Consider the following 16,866-nt stretch of genomic DNA (forward strand, 5'->3'; position numbering starts at 1 on the left):
CAGTAAAATGTGCAAGTCCACAGACTATAAGAGATGTGTTGAGTGTTTTAGTATTCTTACCTAACATGTTTGAAGACTAGCAGCACACATGGAGACCATCCGGTACACAAAGATGCACAACAGTTTTCTGGTTTGAAGCTGTATCAAAATTTTTCCTTAGAGATGTAAGTGGATGCAAAACTTTCACATGAATGTAATCAAGCTAAAAATGTGTAGAATATGGTAAGATTTATTTCCCTTTGTAAATTAGTGGACTATCATATCAGTATTTCTTTGTGTTATAATGCCCTCTTTACATAAAAAATTGGGAGTTTGATTCATAAAATCAGTGTTTTTTTTAGCAGAGTTTGCAGATGAAGGAAAAAGAAACAGCTGTTTCCACACTACTATATTATGCTGTGAAAATTTATATTTTAACAGTAATGATTCTTTTCCTGTAATCATACAGATAATCATACAGAATTTAAATAATTTTTCAATTATTTATTTCAATTGATTTAAATTTATTTTATGTACCTAAGTACATAACTTGATCAGGTGTGCTTTTTAAACTTAAGAATTTTTGGCATTTTGCATTAGAAATTTCCACTCTCACTACAGTTGCTTGCAGAAAATAGAAGTTGGAGAGTAAGAAGATATGAACTTGTTCTTCTCTTTGCTTAAAAATATTTTGGAAATTACTTCATTAGTTTTACTATAATATATACCTTTTTTTCCTAGATACCTTCTAAAATAGGACTGCAGCACCATCTTGTGGAAATCTTTGTACAGAACAATAACTGAAATAGGAAAAAATGCAATGTTTTATATACAGTTAAAACTTTTGCTTTAATCTAGCAATGATCAAATATTTTGAAATACCAATAAATGTTCTATGGTTACAGCTCATCACTTGAAGCACTAGTAGTGTGTAGAGTTATAGAATTATTTAAAAATGTAGATTATTAATTTTAGGTCTAAGAATTGTTTAGAGAATGTCATAAACTTTGGTAGAATACTTCCACCTTGTAATGCATATGTACGTTCAGTTATATGTGAGCTAATGAATAATAGTGAGTTTTAGTGTTTTAGTTAAAATTAGGCTTGGTTGTATGTCAGAGTAAGACAGGCTGAGTTCACTTAAATACCAGTATTTAAGCATAACTTGAAATTATTTTGCATTATGAGAAGTTTAGTAGATCTGAAGGATGTAATTACTAAGTGTGCCCTACTTCCTTATAATTGTATTGAGTTTTCTTATTATTGTTCTTGGAGTTTCTGTCCTGGTGTAGTCATGTATCCAGTGTCCAGCTCAATGCAATTTCTGGTTCAAAATCAAACACAGTTGGGGGAAGAAAACTGTAATGAGAATTTTCTTTTTCTTTTTTTTTTGTTGTTAATTTTTCTTTTGTTAGCATAGTACAGACTGTGTCCTCTTGACGTCAATTCCATTATGTTGAAAATCTTGGAACTTGCAGAATGAGACTGTGGGGAAGGAGGTTAGTTGTTTTTCCTTTGCTCTTGACTGTGATTAGTAGAGCCCCCATCTTTGAATTATAATACAAGAAAAATACTTTTGTCGCTGTTTTTAGTCTAGTAATGTGGTGTGTTTGTTCAGAGTTTAGAGTAAATATTCAACTATGAAAGGTACTATATTTTTAAATTATTATTTTTAAGCTTTTTCTGCTTGTAGTATGTAATGATGTTAGGTAAGCTGTGCTTGATGAATGTGGCAGTTTTCTTGCAGTGGAAGACCAAAGAGCAGGGGATGGTTTATTTAAATGAGCTATTCCTTTTAATTTCTTAAACACTACCACCTAGATTTTTCACTGTTCAGCATTCCATTCACTAGAAAGAGAAAACAATCTTTTAGTGAACAAATTTAGTTTGAAATTATTTCTAATCGTTATAAAAGGGAGTATGTCTTCATTACAGCTAAGGACAAATCTGAGAAATTCTTATTTATTCTGTTAAGAATTACAGAATTGTGGGAGTTGGAAGGAACGGCTAAGAGATCTTTTAGTCCAGCCCCCAGCATTTGTATTTTGGTGTTTTGTTTGTTTGTTTGTTTTATTTTTAGCTATACTTTTCAGAGTGTTTTAAACCTAGGATGCATTTCTTATTTAGTATGCATAAGAATAGAAATTTAAATCCAACAGATTTAGTTTTTTGCCCAATACTGACTTTTGGTCAAATGTTACCGTATTCCACAGTGCTGCTGAAATTGATCCTAGAATAGGAATTGGCAGGACTTGCTGAGAGGTCTTTAAACTAGATATGAAGGGGAAAGGGGATACAATAAGGCTTGCTAGAGGTGAGTCTGTGGGAGCAATACCAGGGTGAGGAGTGTGGCAAGTGGCTCAGCTGCATCGTATCCATGCTAATACGCACAGTGTGGACAACAAACAGGAGGAGCTGGGAGCAGCAGGCAAAATGTGACTTAGTTGCCGTTGCTGAAATGTGGTGGGATTGCTTCTAGGACTGAAATGCTACAATGATGGCTATAAGCTCTTCAGAAGGGATGAACAAGGAAGGAGGGGTGGTGATATGACTACCTGTTCTAGAGAGTTTTGATGTTGTTGAGCTTGGACTGGTGATGATAAGGTTGAGTCGCTATGGTTAAGGATCAGGGGGAGGGCCAACAGGGCTGACATCCTGGTGGGGGTCTGTTATGTACTGCCTAACCAAGATAAAGAGATGGATAAAGCATTCTGTGAGCAGCTCACAGAAGTTATGTGATTGCCAGCCCTTGTCCTCGTGGGGGACTTGACTTCCCTGATACACACTGGAAATACAACACAGCACAGAGGAAGCAGTGAAGGAAATTTCTGCAGTGAAGGAGGTTTCTGCAATGAATGGAAGACAGCTTCTGACACAGCTGGTAAGAAAGTCTAAGCCCTGCTAGACCCGCCATTCACAAACACAGAAAAGCTGGTGGGAGGTGTGGAAGCTGGGAGCTGTCTTGGGCAGAGATTCATTTATAGTATAAGTAGTATCAAAGTATTACACCTCAGGGTATTTTAAAGAACGATACAGCTATGTTTCCATAAGGATACTGTGAGATCTTAAATTTTCATACTTGCTATTCTCATTTTACCTAGTGTTGCTGCACTTCGTTGAGTGTATGTTGAAATATGACATGGGATTAGGAGGGTTGCAGTTAAAGAGCCTTGAAGTTTCTGTGAATGGTGAAAGCAGTTTCACAAAGCTGAACTTTTTGGCAGTACCAGTTTAAGGGATTTCCTCCCACCATTTCTCATTTCCATCTGCCTATGCTGTGAACTGCATTTAGTAACTGAACTGATTTGTGTACTATACTAAATGTGTGGCAAGCAGGGTCTTGTATTTTTCTTTTCCATCCACATTCTGTGATCCGCTTTACTACTTCGTGTGAAAACGAGTGTCCAGACTTCCTGCTGAAGCAGGATGCTGTAGTGTCAACAACAGGGTGAGAGAAGGAAGATGTGTCAGGTTAGTGCTTTACAGTTAAAGGTTTGTTCTCTACACAGCGAGCTAAAAATAGAGGTTCCTACGCAGTGTCTGTGTATACATTCACGAACCCTATTGTGCATTTGTTTAACTTATATCCGCCCTTTCATTTGATAATTCAGACATAAGTCTGAAAGAACATGTAAATTAACAGTAAAGGGAATCTGTTTTGGAATTATCAATTTTAAGGTGTTAAATTAGCCCTGTGTGTTACATGTGCTTCTGATATATATTTTTTTTTCCTAGCCAGTTTTTTAGCTTTAGCATCTTGCTGTGTAAAGTGGGCATAAAACATTCTGTCAAATAGAAACAAATTCACAGGAGACAGGTTTGGAAACCTTTTGTATTATGTTGTTAACATGCGTGCACATGTAAAGCTTTTAAGATAATATTTTTATAGGTGTCCATACAGTATTACAAAAATATGAAGCATCTCCATCTCAAGCTGAGTTTGACTCTATTAATACAGTTTGAAATATTTCATTGCTGTCAATGTAAGTGAATTTTATTTTTAGCATGCTTGTTTGCTTCACAAGTGACAAAGCTGACTGTATCTTTCCTATCATATTCAGTTATGACCTGGGATAAAGACTCTGTGTAATCCCAATATTGTTGCATGAGTTATATATAGTTACTTCGTCTGTTTTCCCCAACTGTAAAATGAAGTTATTCCTGTTGTTTTCCTCCTCTGACTGTTATGAGGTTTGGTTCATTGTTTATGCTGACTTCAGGAATGACTTAGGAAAGAAGTTAATGGAAAAAAAAATGTAGCCTGGTTTTAGGAGTTCTGTTAATTGAAACCATTCCATTGGAAACTGTGGAAGGAACTAAAGGGTGAGTTCATGAACTTACTTGAGCTTATGTGTTAGTAGTAACTTAAGCTCCAGCTTCTTGTAGTTATAAAAGTAGCTGACAGCTGCGATAATTTCAGATAAAGTAGTTGTGCTTTTGTGTGAGCTTCAGAAAAATAGGTGCTGATATGGTGGGGAATTGCTAGACAGAATACTTTATCAAATCTCTTTGTAAGTTGTGATGGAAGAGTTTGAGTCTCGTGACTCAAGCTTTTGTTTGTACATCACTGTTGGATTGCTGCTTTATTCTTAGTACAATTAATTCCCATACCTGCACAGTAGAAAGGCATGTGAACTTATTTTTTAGTATTAAAATAATAATAAATTGTAGTTATTTGAAAGGTATTGAAGACACTGATTGTATTCAGTTATTTCATAGTTGATTTCAGGAACTTGTCTTTCTATGAAACTTGTGTTATGGTCATGGTTGTGTTCCACTGTTTGGATTTTTATTTAGTAACCATCCAGTTTAAAAGATTGACATATGTATGTACTAACACTCATCTGTAATCCCAGGAAGCTGCAATCTATCTTTAGGTGTTCTTGAATAGGTTATGAACTTCGCAGTAAGTGTACGGTTTTACTGGTGCCTAAGGAAATTTAGTGAAGGTAAGCTAATCTTTGTGACCCACAAATTCCTTCTCATTTAAGAATGGAAGCTGTCTTGAGTAAAGAGCAAGGTGAGATAATAGTATGTTTATGGTCTTATAAAATGTATTTGGAATATGAAGGTCAGCCCTTGTGAAAGTGAAGTCCAATTGCAGGTGATACCAGAATCACAGAATTGTAGGGACTGGAAGGGGCCTCTAGAGAGCATGAAGTCCGGCTCCCTAGACCAGATTGCACAGGTAAGTGTCCAGGTAGGTCTTGCATATCTCCAGAGGAGGAGACACCACAACCATTTTGGGCAGCCTTTTTCTTGCTGTGAAGAAGTTCCCATGCACATTTGCAAGGAACTTCCTATGCTTCAGTTTGTGACCATTTCCCTTCATCCTATTGCCGCACACTGCTGGAAAGAGTCTGGCCTTGTCCATGTGCCTCCTACACCTTAAATCTGTATAGACATGGATCAGATCCCCTCTGGGTCTTCTTTTTTTCAAGGCTGAACAGACCCAGGTCTCTCAGCCTTTCCTCATAAGGGAGGTGTTCCAGGCTCTTTATGATCTTTGTAGCTCTCTGCTGGACTCTTTTCCAGGAGATCCCTGTCTTTTTTGTAAAGGGGAGATAAAGAAGCTGAGGAGATGGTTCAGGCTCTGATGCTCCTCAGAGGAGCAGCAAACATTCTACTCAAGAACTTCTCTGAAAATGTGGAGGTGGTAAGCAGTGACATACGTAAAAGGTGAAAAATGTTTGACATATTTCTCTCCTGTGCTTATGTGAAGAAAATGAGTGTTGTCTCTTTGGAGAGAGATGGTTGACCTTGGATTTGGAATCTTTATTTCTCTTCCAAAAAAAACAAACAAACACAAAAACTCTTGTTATTCTCTTTGGATTTAATTATTCTCCTCTGCATTTTTCATATTTTTATCAGAATGCGTTTAGCTTTCTGTTAAAACAAAGTTATTGAGATGTCATGCTTGAGAACACAGCCAGCAAGGTCAAAAAGGAGGCTATCTCCAGTGAATACATGATTGGTGAGATATATCAATGTCTTGTGGGTAATGGAATGGGATTTCTGTTTCTCTGAGAGAAAAAGGGAAGAATATAATAATCTGATATTTATTGCTGATGTTAATTTATGGTAATATTTCACTTCAAATTTAATTCTAAATTTAATAGAAATTGTTTGTTGATATGCTTTCCTTTTTTGAAGACAGCTATACTGCCAACTATTCAGCATCAGATTTCTCCCTCTTACACTGAAGGTAGAGTTTAGAAGATCTCTAGTATTTTATTTTTTCTGCTGTGTGAGTAAAAAGCAGAAGCTTGTTGAAGAAGTATCATTTTTGATAGGCTGTGACCCTGTGATGATCTTAATGAAATAGTTTATCCATTAGGAAGCTGTGTACACAAAACAATGTGAGTTGTGCCATTTTACCTGAGGGGAGGCAGAATTCAACCAAACTGCACTAGCTAGGCACAAAGCTAATCCAGTACCAGAGAGAGAGGACAAGAGTATGCAGCTGGGGTACCCCAAAGCAAGATGGGTGAAGGTAGCCTCTATTTGCAGTATTTATTACATATCACACTTGGTTTCTTGGGACTAAAACTCCCTTCCCTGCTAAGGGTTTCCGTGTTAATAGCTTGCCTGCATGGGTCGGTTTGCCTCTTCTATGATTTACGAGGTGAGTGAAGATGTTGGTACTTAGTCTCCTGTTATAGTACCTCCTCAAACAGGCTCTTCTTGACCTCTGTTAGGTCTGCTGTGTGCTTTCTGAGTGCCATTATATTTTAGGATACAGATGAGGTCAAGCCTAGGATCGTGGATGTCACAATCACCTTGAATACAAGGAAGACTAAAGTGTTGTTGTGAGATGTTGCTGGCCAGCTAGATTTAGGTGTTCTGAGACAAATTTTTTTATTATATTTTTTTCTGGTCTTGAAAAGTCATTTATGGCTACATGGTTGTGTAATAGTAAAAATAATGTAATAGGAGCAGAATTGATGCTATCATTGTTCCTAGTAGTACAAGGCACGCATCTTTAATTAGTGGCCTGTTAGCGTTACTTCCATTAATACTTCTAATGTTCTCCAATGCTTTCTAAATTACTTGATTTTGAAATGGGGTGAGAAAAGGGAAATAAACAGATTAAGGTAAATCAAACAGTGGCCCATTAAGATGCTCACTTCTAAAATTGTGATTAGTATACAAAATGAGTTATTTCCAAGACACAGGAAAAAAAATTCAAAAGTTCCACTCCTTTCTTATTTACATGCTTGTGGCCACGATTACACTTAAATAGGTATTGCTTAAAGACCCTACTTCTTTCCTCATAGTTGACAGGAAGCTTTTTCTTGCTCTCCCATACACTTTCTGTTCTCAAAGGAACAGAAAATAAGCCTGTTTCTGTATTTCCTTGTAAGGTAAGTTGTTCTACAAGTTCCTTAACCTGTCCTGTTCCAGTACCAGGACCTTAATATAACCATGACAGATGATTCTGTAGGCTTTTAGTCATTTGGAGGTCAGAATGCAACAGTAGATAGTCTGGTAGTGATAGGACAAAGGGGAATGGTTTTAAATTAAGAAGGGAGATGTTAGGAAGACTTTTTTTTTTTTTTCACTTATAGAGTGGTGAGGCTGTGGAGCAGGTTGCCTAGAGAAGCTGTGAATGCTGCATCTCTGGAGGTGCTCAAAGCCAGGTTGGGTGGGATCCTGAGCAACCTGACTAATAAGTGGCATCTCTGCTCGTGTCAGGGAGCTGGAACTAAATGATCTTTAAGGTCCCCTCTAACCTAAGACGTTCCATTATTCTGTGATTTGTTAATTAAAATAGTCTAGATGTCAGAGAGAGTTCTTGGGCTTTAGGTGATAGACCTTTTGTTGCTGACTGCAGCAGCACATCAATAATTAACTTTAAGGAAATTCACCTCTGCTAAGTTGTCCTTACTCATTTAGCTCTTTCTTCATTTGTTTGCAATGTCTTTTGCAATTTTATCGCAGTACATGTAAGTCATATCAGATATGCTGACAGTACTTATTTCAGTTATGCTTCTGTATGTAGCTTTATTGAAGGTGGGAATGAACAATTGGAGTCTTTTTATAGTCTACCTGTGTAAGCTTTACTGTTGGTACTTAAAGCCCAGGCATTCTCAACTGAGTAAACTAGCTCAGGTAATGTCTTTTCACACTGCCCCTTTAAATTAAATTGTATTTGTAGCCTATGCATGCATACCTATGAAGTAGCCCAAGTCTGACTCATTACTGGGGCTGAAGTATTGAGGTCAGCATGTGCTGCAACGCCCAGGAAGTATGTTGGTCACAGCACAGAAGACCTGGAACTGTGCTGTCACTGATAACTTTGCTAATCTGATAAGTCAAGTTTTAGCAACATGGTCAGCATTATATGCATCATTAACTGAATAAATGTTCTAAAATTAAACATATTCCCAGTAGCTCACGTGACACAGCTGTAATATCTCGTACTGAATGTTATGAAGGAGGAGCCCTTTACAGTAACCTCTCTGTTTGAGGACAGCAATTTAATTAGTCTGATCTGTGAAACGAGAGCTAAATTTCTCCAGTAAGCATCTGCATATTCTGGAAACAATGAGGCAAGTAATCATTTTCTCTTCCTGTATTTCTGTATTTCAAAATCTGAGCATTTTTTTTAATTTTCCTTTGGGAACTAGAGGGAAACAATCTTTAAACAGAAATGTCCAAAGTATAATTTAGTTTATTAATAGCCTCTAACAGAAATAGTAATATCAACTATGATATAATTCTTGCTTAGTAACACCTTAAAATGAATAAATTTTTGCAAACCTTGAACTTATTTGAACTTGAGATTTCTATTTTAAAATAGGCTCAGTAATCTTCTGTTAAAAATTTAATGGAATATTATTTGGAATGATTTAAAGAATAATATCCTTTCCCATGAAAAGGAAGCCTGCTATTAGTGCAGGAATAATGCTTTTAAATCTGAACTGTGAGTCGGATAATTTACTCAAGGGTCATTCTTTTATCACTGCCCCAGTTTGTCATTTATACAAAAGAACGAGTGGACATTTACTGCAAACAGAACCTTGGAAATATAGCACGTTCATCTAAATATAGCACATAGATAATGATATGAGTTTTTTTCTATTTCAGATTGCTTTCTTGGCAATCATAGACAAAAATGTCTACTATAAGAAAGACTAAACAGTTTAGTCTTTAAGCTACACTTTTTTTCCATATAAGACTGATATTTGCTGCTTTTTTTCAAGATAACAGCAGTTAATATTATCTTCCCAGGAAAAGGTCAGCTACGGTTCTGTAAGGACATGAAGAAGATAACAGCTTTGAATAATGGAGAGATGGTATGAGTTGGTAGCAGGACCTTTGTGTTTGAGGAAAAGGCTTAAGGCTGTAGAACTTCTCAGTAGGCTGACAAGATCAGCAATTTTTTCCCCCATAAAAATTATCAATAGCTTTGTGCAAACATTAAAGTAACATCTTACATTATATAATACTCTTAATAAAATAAAGTTCTAAAACTTAAGTGCTCTGCAGTATAGAGAGTATTTCAGAATTACAGGATTTACTTTTTAATAAAAATTGAATTTTATATTCACTTTTTATTCTTTGAGCACTTGTAACACTTGAGCCAGCGTTACAGGTAAAATCCTTATAATTAGGAATAATTATTTTCTAGCTTTAAGTCTTGATGCCCAAGAGCATTTTCTTAAAAACTCTATAGAAATTGCTGTTCTGCATTTTTTTCTTCTGTAAATGTGTATTTTATCTCTTGATGAGAAATATTTTTCTGATATCAGTGAGGAATTCAATTGCATGTGGTGGTGGATGGGCACGGTTACATCTAATTCTGTTTTTATCAGTGTTATCAGGTCAACTACATAGTCCTCATAAAGATCAGTTAGAACTGTTTTTGTGTCTGAAAGTGAGGATTATTTTCCTTTCTCCTTCCCTCTTCTGAGTTGAAGCTGCTATTTTTTGTTTTAGGAGCTGCTTTGGGTTTAGTGTCAGAAATATATATCTGGGAGGAAAGAGAAGAAAGTTTGTTCATTCTACTACAAGTACTAACAACAGTTTTCTGTTTTGGTTGCATCTTCCCATGGTTTTTTTGTTGAAAATTAAAAAATAAAAAGTAAAGAACAATGAAGATCAACACTGACTATATTTTAAGTTCAACTAAATTTATTCTGTGTATTTGAGGGGAGCAGGTTGGGAATGGGAAAGTAACCTAGACGAGGTATCTCTGACATTTCTTAAAGCTTGTTTGCAGCCATTATTCCATTATAGTTATGAGCACATCTGTTACTTTTGGCCTTTGCATCATCTTGGAATAACATTACACTTAAGCTGAAACAGTTCTTTTTCTTTAGTAAGAAATAAAAATCACAAATAATTTCTTAAGTTTTCACCTGATTGATTATCTTAAATACTTTTTTTGAAATACAATGCAATGGTATCTATGTTTCTGTGAATCTACAAGAAATTGAATAAATAAACAGGATTAGTCAATTACTATGGCCCCAATGTTGCTGTTCTTCCCTCATCCTATTTTACTGGTGGAGATTCTGCATCAAGATATTTTTTTAGAAAAGGGAAGCAACTGGACTTTCTGCAGAATACAAGAACAGGAGCCGTGAGAGGTGTGATGGACTGGAAAAATAAATACCTGGTAATATCAGGAAAGATGTACTTGAGCATACTAGTAAAATAGTAACAATATTTGAATAAATTGCATGAATCGAGTGAGACAGAAGAGAGTAAATACATAGACAATCTTCCGAATATGAAAACAACTTTTGTAGGACATGTACTAGTTTCCAGATGACGTTTCAGTATTTTCAATATTTGTAGAGATATTAGTCTGGGATTCTGTATAAATTGTTTTTTTTTCCTTGGATTTTCTATTTTATGTTTGGGTCCTAGAACTCTTCATAAGCAAAATTTATTATCTCTGAGATTTCAAAATGGGGTATTTTAACTCCCAAACCCATCTGTATTTTCTGGATCTCATTTTTGAATAGGCAGAATCAGCTCAGGACCTATCACTGTGAAATTAGAATTATCATGTATCCTCTTTTATATTTGTCAGCAGTGAACTTTGTCAGTAACTCTTTTTCATTTGGGAAGCATTTTCAAAACAAATTATCATTTTATTCCCACATTTTGTTATCTGACCAACCTTGATGTTAACACACAAAATATCTCACCAGATCTTCTCTTCAAGAGCATTTATGAATACTTTTGGAGTTGATGTTTCTATGATCTAGCTTTGAATGCTGAAGTGTATCAGTAACAAGGATAGTACACATTAAGTCTTTGTCCAAATATGCACCAGCCTTGTACATTTTACTTCATTCTTTTGTCAGAGGTTGAGTTCTTCTTGACATCTTAGCTGTAGATGAACTGTGATCAATTAGTGGAGAATACTGGCAAAACAGTATATAGAATATTGGAAGCAAACATAAATTCTCACCAATATCCTTTTGGAATTAAGATGCTTAAGGATGTTTCTGCTTCTTTTCTAAGTTCTTTGAGAGTATTGCATATCTAATGTTTATGGAGGGTGACGATATTAAACATTTGTCACAAAAAATGCAAAAAGGTAAAATAGAAGAAATAAACTTGGTGGATTTTTAAGAATGTGCCTATTTCATGGCTAATTGCAGAAACTGCCACTTTAGAGCGAGTGCAGCACCCTTCAAAAGGAACATGGTTTCACATCTTCAGTGGTGTAACATAACTTATTGTTTGGCACTTAAAAACAACTTTGAGGAAGTGATTATACTTTTAAATTTCTATTAAAAAGATAACCAAGGGATCACTTCCTTGTTTTAAAGTTAACTTAACCATGGGGTCTGCTTAATACTAAAGACTTTCGGTATTTTTACTTCCACTTTTGAGTTTTTGAGGCCCTCTTTCCCTAACGTAGTTTCAGCAACTTGTCTGCCTGAGACCTTAAGGCTACCCAGAAGTCTCTTTGAAATCAAGGAAGATTCAAAGCTACTTAACTTACATATCTGAAATTGTGTCAGATGACCTGTGAGAAACAGGTAGCATTGCAAATTCAAGCTACCATTAAGGTTCCTGTCAGCAAAGGCAATCATTTCAGCCCTTTCTTACAAAATCAACCAAATAAAGAATTACTCAAGCATCTGTCAGCAGCGACTTGAGGGTCTAACCCTCAGCTAAGCTAGGAACTCCTAATGAAGCACAGCTGGTCCAAACTGCTTCTGCTTACATGAAGCTTCAGCACTTCTTTGATGTATAGATATTTGAGGCAAAATAACTTTCTAGAAATAATCTGTTCAACATAATTTATGCAGTCTAACTCTTCTTCTTTAGGCTACTTCATTATTTATTTTCAGGTTCTTAAAATGTTCTGCGTACAGATGCATAGATGTGTGTTTCCTTATAACTGTTTAAGCTCACCCTACTATTTTAAATCTAAAGCAATTATGTCTTTTGTAACTTTTTAAATAATGCAGATCAGAAGACTTCTGCTTATATTTCCCTGTTTTGCAGCAAGTGACTTGTTTGTTTTTCTAAGATGGAGAATATTCTAATACTTATCCATAAATCCATAATATTCCCTATGGGTCCTTCCTCTGCTTTACTCTAATGCAAATACCTTCTCTTCCAATTGCTTATCAGGGATGTTTTTTGTTTTTTTTTTTTTTAATTAGAATAACCTTTTCTGTTGCTTCCAGAATTTTTTCAAAGCTTAATGTATCTAAAAGTTGAGAAATAAAGATTTTTCTCCTTTTACCTCACTTGGAAATAAAATGTAAATGTGAAGGGCTTTTTTTAGTAAGACAGTGGATGGCAGTTGAAGATACTGTTGCCATTGATTAAAGATGGCACTCTTCCTTTACTTGGAAAAGGTACGAGAAAGGTCATTAAGTCATGTATACTGCTTTGTAGTATCCAATAATTACTACTATTCTGCTAGTAATTAGATTGTTGCTTTGGGGAAAAACTCCCAATCTCACACACAAAACTAGGATCTTTGGTGCCTTTTTATTTTTCTACTTTTAAATGGCGTTACCATTAAAAAGCTTAAAAATAAGTACCTCATAATTAAAGCTGTTGCTGACTTTGAAGTTATTTTTACACTGCTGTTCATTTTAACAGAGGATTATTAATTTTTTTTTTAATTTTATACCTGTACTTCCAACCAAACTTTTATTTTTGCTCATCCTCTCGATTTAGATTACCCGGACAATTAGCTTGTGTGTATTGGATTTCTGCTGAAAACCTGAGATATGCTATAAGATGCATTGGAGGTTCTTTTTTAACTTCTTCAGTTGCCTGTGTGGATTCTATGCAGGCTTTTGGGGTAAGTGTAGTTTTAATAGGGCTCTCTGTATTGTTTTGGTGCTTGAAAGTTACATGAGGTTTAAATGAGATATGGTGTGTGTTTCTGTGTGTTGAGCAGTGTTGCAGTGTTCTTGTCTCTTCTTGAAGAAGTAGCTTAACCTATTCCAACCTTTGCTTTAACAATGATCTTCTCTTGTGCTTGGCTGTTATTCAATGTTTGCTAGCATTTACTGACATACTTCTCTTGTATTCAGAAAATACACATAACTGTAGACTGTCTGGTACGCATCTATACTGGAATGGTTGTTTCTGTTCTGTAGATTATGCTTTATAACTTTATTGAGAAAACATGCTACAATGTGTTTTCTCTGAACAGACCCAGATCTCTCAGTCTTTCCTCGTAAGGAAGGTGTTCCAGGCCCTTTATTATCTTTGTAGCCCTCTGCTGGACTCTTTCCAGGAGATCCGTGTCTTTTTTTGTACTGGGGAGCCCAGTACTGGACACAATACTCCAGGTGAGGCCTCACCAGGGCAGAGTAGAGGGGGAAAATCACCTCCCTCGACCTGCTGACCACACTCTTTAATGCACCCCAGAATGCCATTTGCCTTCTTGGCCATCAGGGCACATTGCTGGCTCCTGGCCAACCTGTTGTTCACAAGGACACCCAGGTCCCTCTCTGCAGAGCTCCTCTCCTGCAGGTCATCCTCCAACCTGTACTGGCGCATGCAGTTATTCCTGCCTAGGTACAAGGCTCTATACTTGCTTTTGATGTTGTGGGCCAACATTATAAAATGGGAGTCAATATTTTTGGAGCAGCTGTTGCATCTAGAGAAACCCATTAGTTCATGAATACGTAGGCAATGAAGTCATGGATGTTCTTGGAAGGTGCTAACTTTATATGAGAATTATTCACTCAACCTACCTCAGCATTGTGTTCATAGAGCGTTTAAAGTTAACTTTCTTTCTAATCAAGTAAACTAGAAGCATATCTCTGAACCTTTGCATTCCTGGGAATGAGGTGTGAGTGTCTGTGTTTCTTGTAATTGAAGCATTCAGTCAAGATAACGAGGGAGGACTTTCTTGTGAGTAGGAGGGGAAGGGTAGAGGTGAGTTTCAGTCTCGCTGAAATTAGAAACATGATTCATTTCAGAGTCAACCCTGAAGAAGGCTTGCACTCTGTGCCCTGGAATTATGTTTGAAATGACCACTGCTAATACTTGTTGTCTTGAGATGTTTTGCATTCAGTAAGCATGCTTTTCTGATGTACAGCAAAACACACTATAGCTACCGACTTCAACTGGAAAAAAAAAATAACCCTGCAAAATCTAATTTAAACTGAATTGTTAGTCGAGGTTGTGATTTTTAATTGAATACTGTTATGGTTTTGTGATTTTTGTTGTATTATTGATATTCCACATCATAACATCATGTGGTGTATTGGGAATTAAAGAGTTAATGCTCCAGCTGCATTCTGGGTATTCCCGTCTGGGAATCGAACCCGGGCCATCTTAAGATAGTTTAACATAGTACAAATGTATATTGCACTCAAAATTCAGTCAGAGTTGGGGAAGAGTGGTTTCACTGCAGATTATGGAAAGTGATTCAGGAACACCTGGAGCCAAGATTTATATCTTTACCTAAATTCTGAAAGCATTGTGCTTTTATGGCTCTTCAGAGGAAAGGCAGGAACTGCATTAACACTTGTTAGTGCAACAGTTAATGCAATGTTGGCTAGAACTTAAAAAACACAGATATTAGGGTCAAAATGTTTTCAAAGAGGCTTTAATATTTGATCTCTGTAATGAATTAAATTACTTTGTATTTGTTTTATTCTTTTGGAAAAAAAAATCAGCAACGTGAACAAGATTTATTCTTTATTCTCTGTAGATTTGGCTTTCCAAAATAGAGACCTCAAGTTCCCTGAAAACTATTTCAGTGGAATAAGAATGTGAAACCTTATGATTCTTACAGTATATGTACACTGCTCAGAGCTTTGGAACACTTGTCATATCGATTCTTTGAGAAATAATTTTTTTTTTCTTTTTCTCCTTTCTCCTTTCCCCTTTCTCCTTTCCTAGATTGATTCAGGCCCAGTTTTTAAAGCTGGTTTTCAACTTCTGATGATTTGGTTTAATCAAAGATGTTTGCCCTTTTTTATTTTCTATTTCTTTGAGGGTTTTTGTAAAGTCATCTCAACTGGAAACTTCGTATCTGCATAAACCTATGATGTTCAAATCCTTCTCCAGAGATGAAAATTAGACTGTGTGTGGCCTTAGGCTTTGTAATCTTCTTTATAGAATTCCCTTGCTTAAAGTAGGTAGTTGATGGCCACAAGTTATAGGAAGAGCTGGCAAGTTTCAGTTCTCTGATACGCTGCGTGATCTTTAAGATTGTACAACATTGCCAACTTGATTGAAATTTACTTCAGAACAACAAACTGGAATTGTCATTCCTCACTGACAGCACTCCATTCTGCATTGTTTCACTTGCATTAGGGTGATAAATCACACAACGCAATTTCTCTGAAGAGTATGAAACAAACCCAACATTACATCTGCAAAGAATATAAGGCTAGTCTTTCACAGCAGCAGTGAGGATTTAATCATAACACCATTTACAGGTGTGCCCATTAATGTATTTGGATATTTTATCTAAGAAAGATGACTTGCTTCCTGGATGAGAAACAAAAATGTCTTGGGATAATCTTTTCTATCCAAGATTTTTTCTATGTGAAATAAATGGTGATTTAAAGCACTTTCAGGATCTTGAAAGCCAACAAGTATTTCCAAGTATTTCAACAGCTGTGTGAAATGCATGCAAAAATGAAGGCAATCAATTATCGTTTCACAGAATGGGTAATGAAGTTTTAAGACTGTCAGCAAAAGCTGTTTTTTTGATTTTTGCTGAAAGAGATATTTTATTTTTCAGTTAAAAAAATCACTAAAATGTAATGAAAATTTTACATTTGAATTTATTTAATTTTCATGATGACTCTGCAGTGTGTTATCCCTGTCTGCCTCCCTAAATACATTCTGAAGGAAACCAAATTTTCCAAGTATTGGAGGAAACCAAAGAAAGTTGATAAATCCATCTCTAAATTGACAGTCATCTTTTCTATTTCTTAAATCCCTAGCACTGATTTATGCATGCTGTTTTCTCCCTTCCCTGTACATTTTTCCTCATTTTGTCCAGTGTAGTAAATATGCATCTTGTTCTTTGCGGCCAGCAAAAGATTAGCTCTGTTAGCTAAACATTAGCTCTGTTCTCACTTAAAAGAACTGGTATGTATGTTAAGCCTTATTTTGTTTACTGAAAAAAATATTTTTAAATGCCTAATGCAGTATGTAATTCTTCAGGTACTGTTCTTTATAAAAAAAACTCTCCTTGCTCATTTTAACCTCCCATCAGTGTATTGATTCTAAGAGTACTGAAAAGCTTCATTTGGATAATATCTAAGGAAGTGTGAGGGCTTTTTTTTTTTTCTCACAACCCCTTTTTTTTTTTTTGTATGGTTGTGCAACTGTCAGAGTAGTACAGAGGAATTTAAAGTGTGTTGTGATGCTTAAGGGTAGTGCTGCACTTGTTTTGTATAAATATTTAATTCATTTTCTGCC

The sequence above is a fragment of the Cyrtonyx montezumae genome, unplaced genomic scaffold (assembly GCF_038088225.1).
Source record: "Cyrtonyx montezumae isolate F1298 unplaced genomic scaffold, pur_monq_1.0 scaffold_2, whole genome shotgun sequence".
NCBI classification, from domain to species: domain Eukaryota; kingdom Metazoa; phylum Chordata; class Aves; order Galliformes; family Odontophoridae; genus Cyrtonyx; species Cyrtonyx montezumae.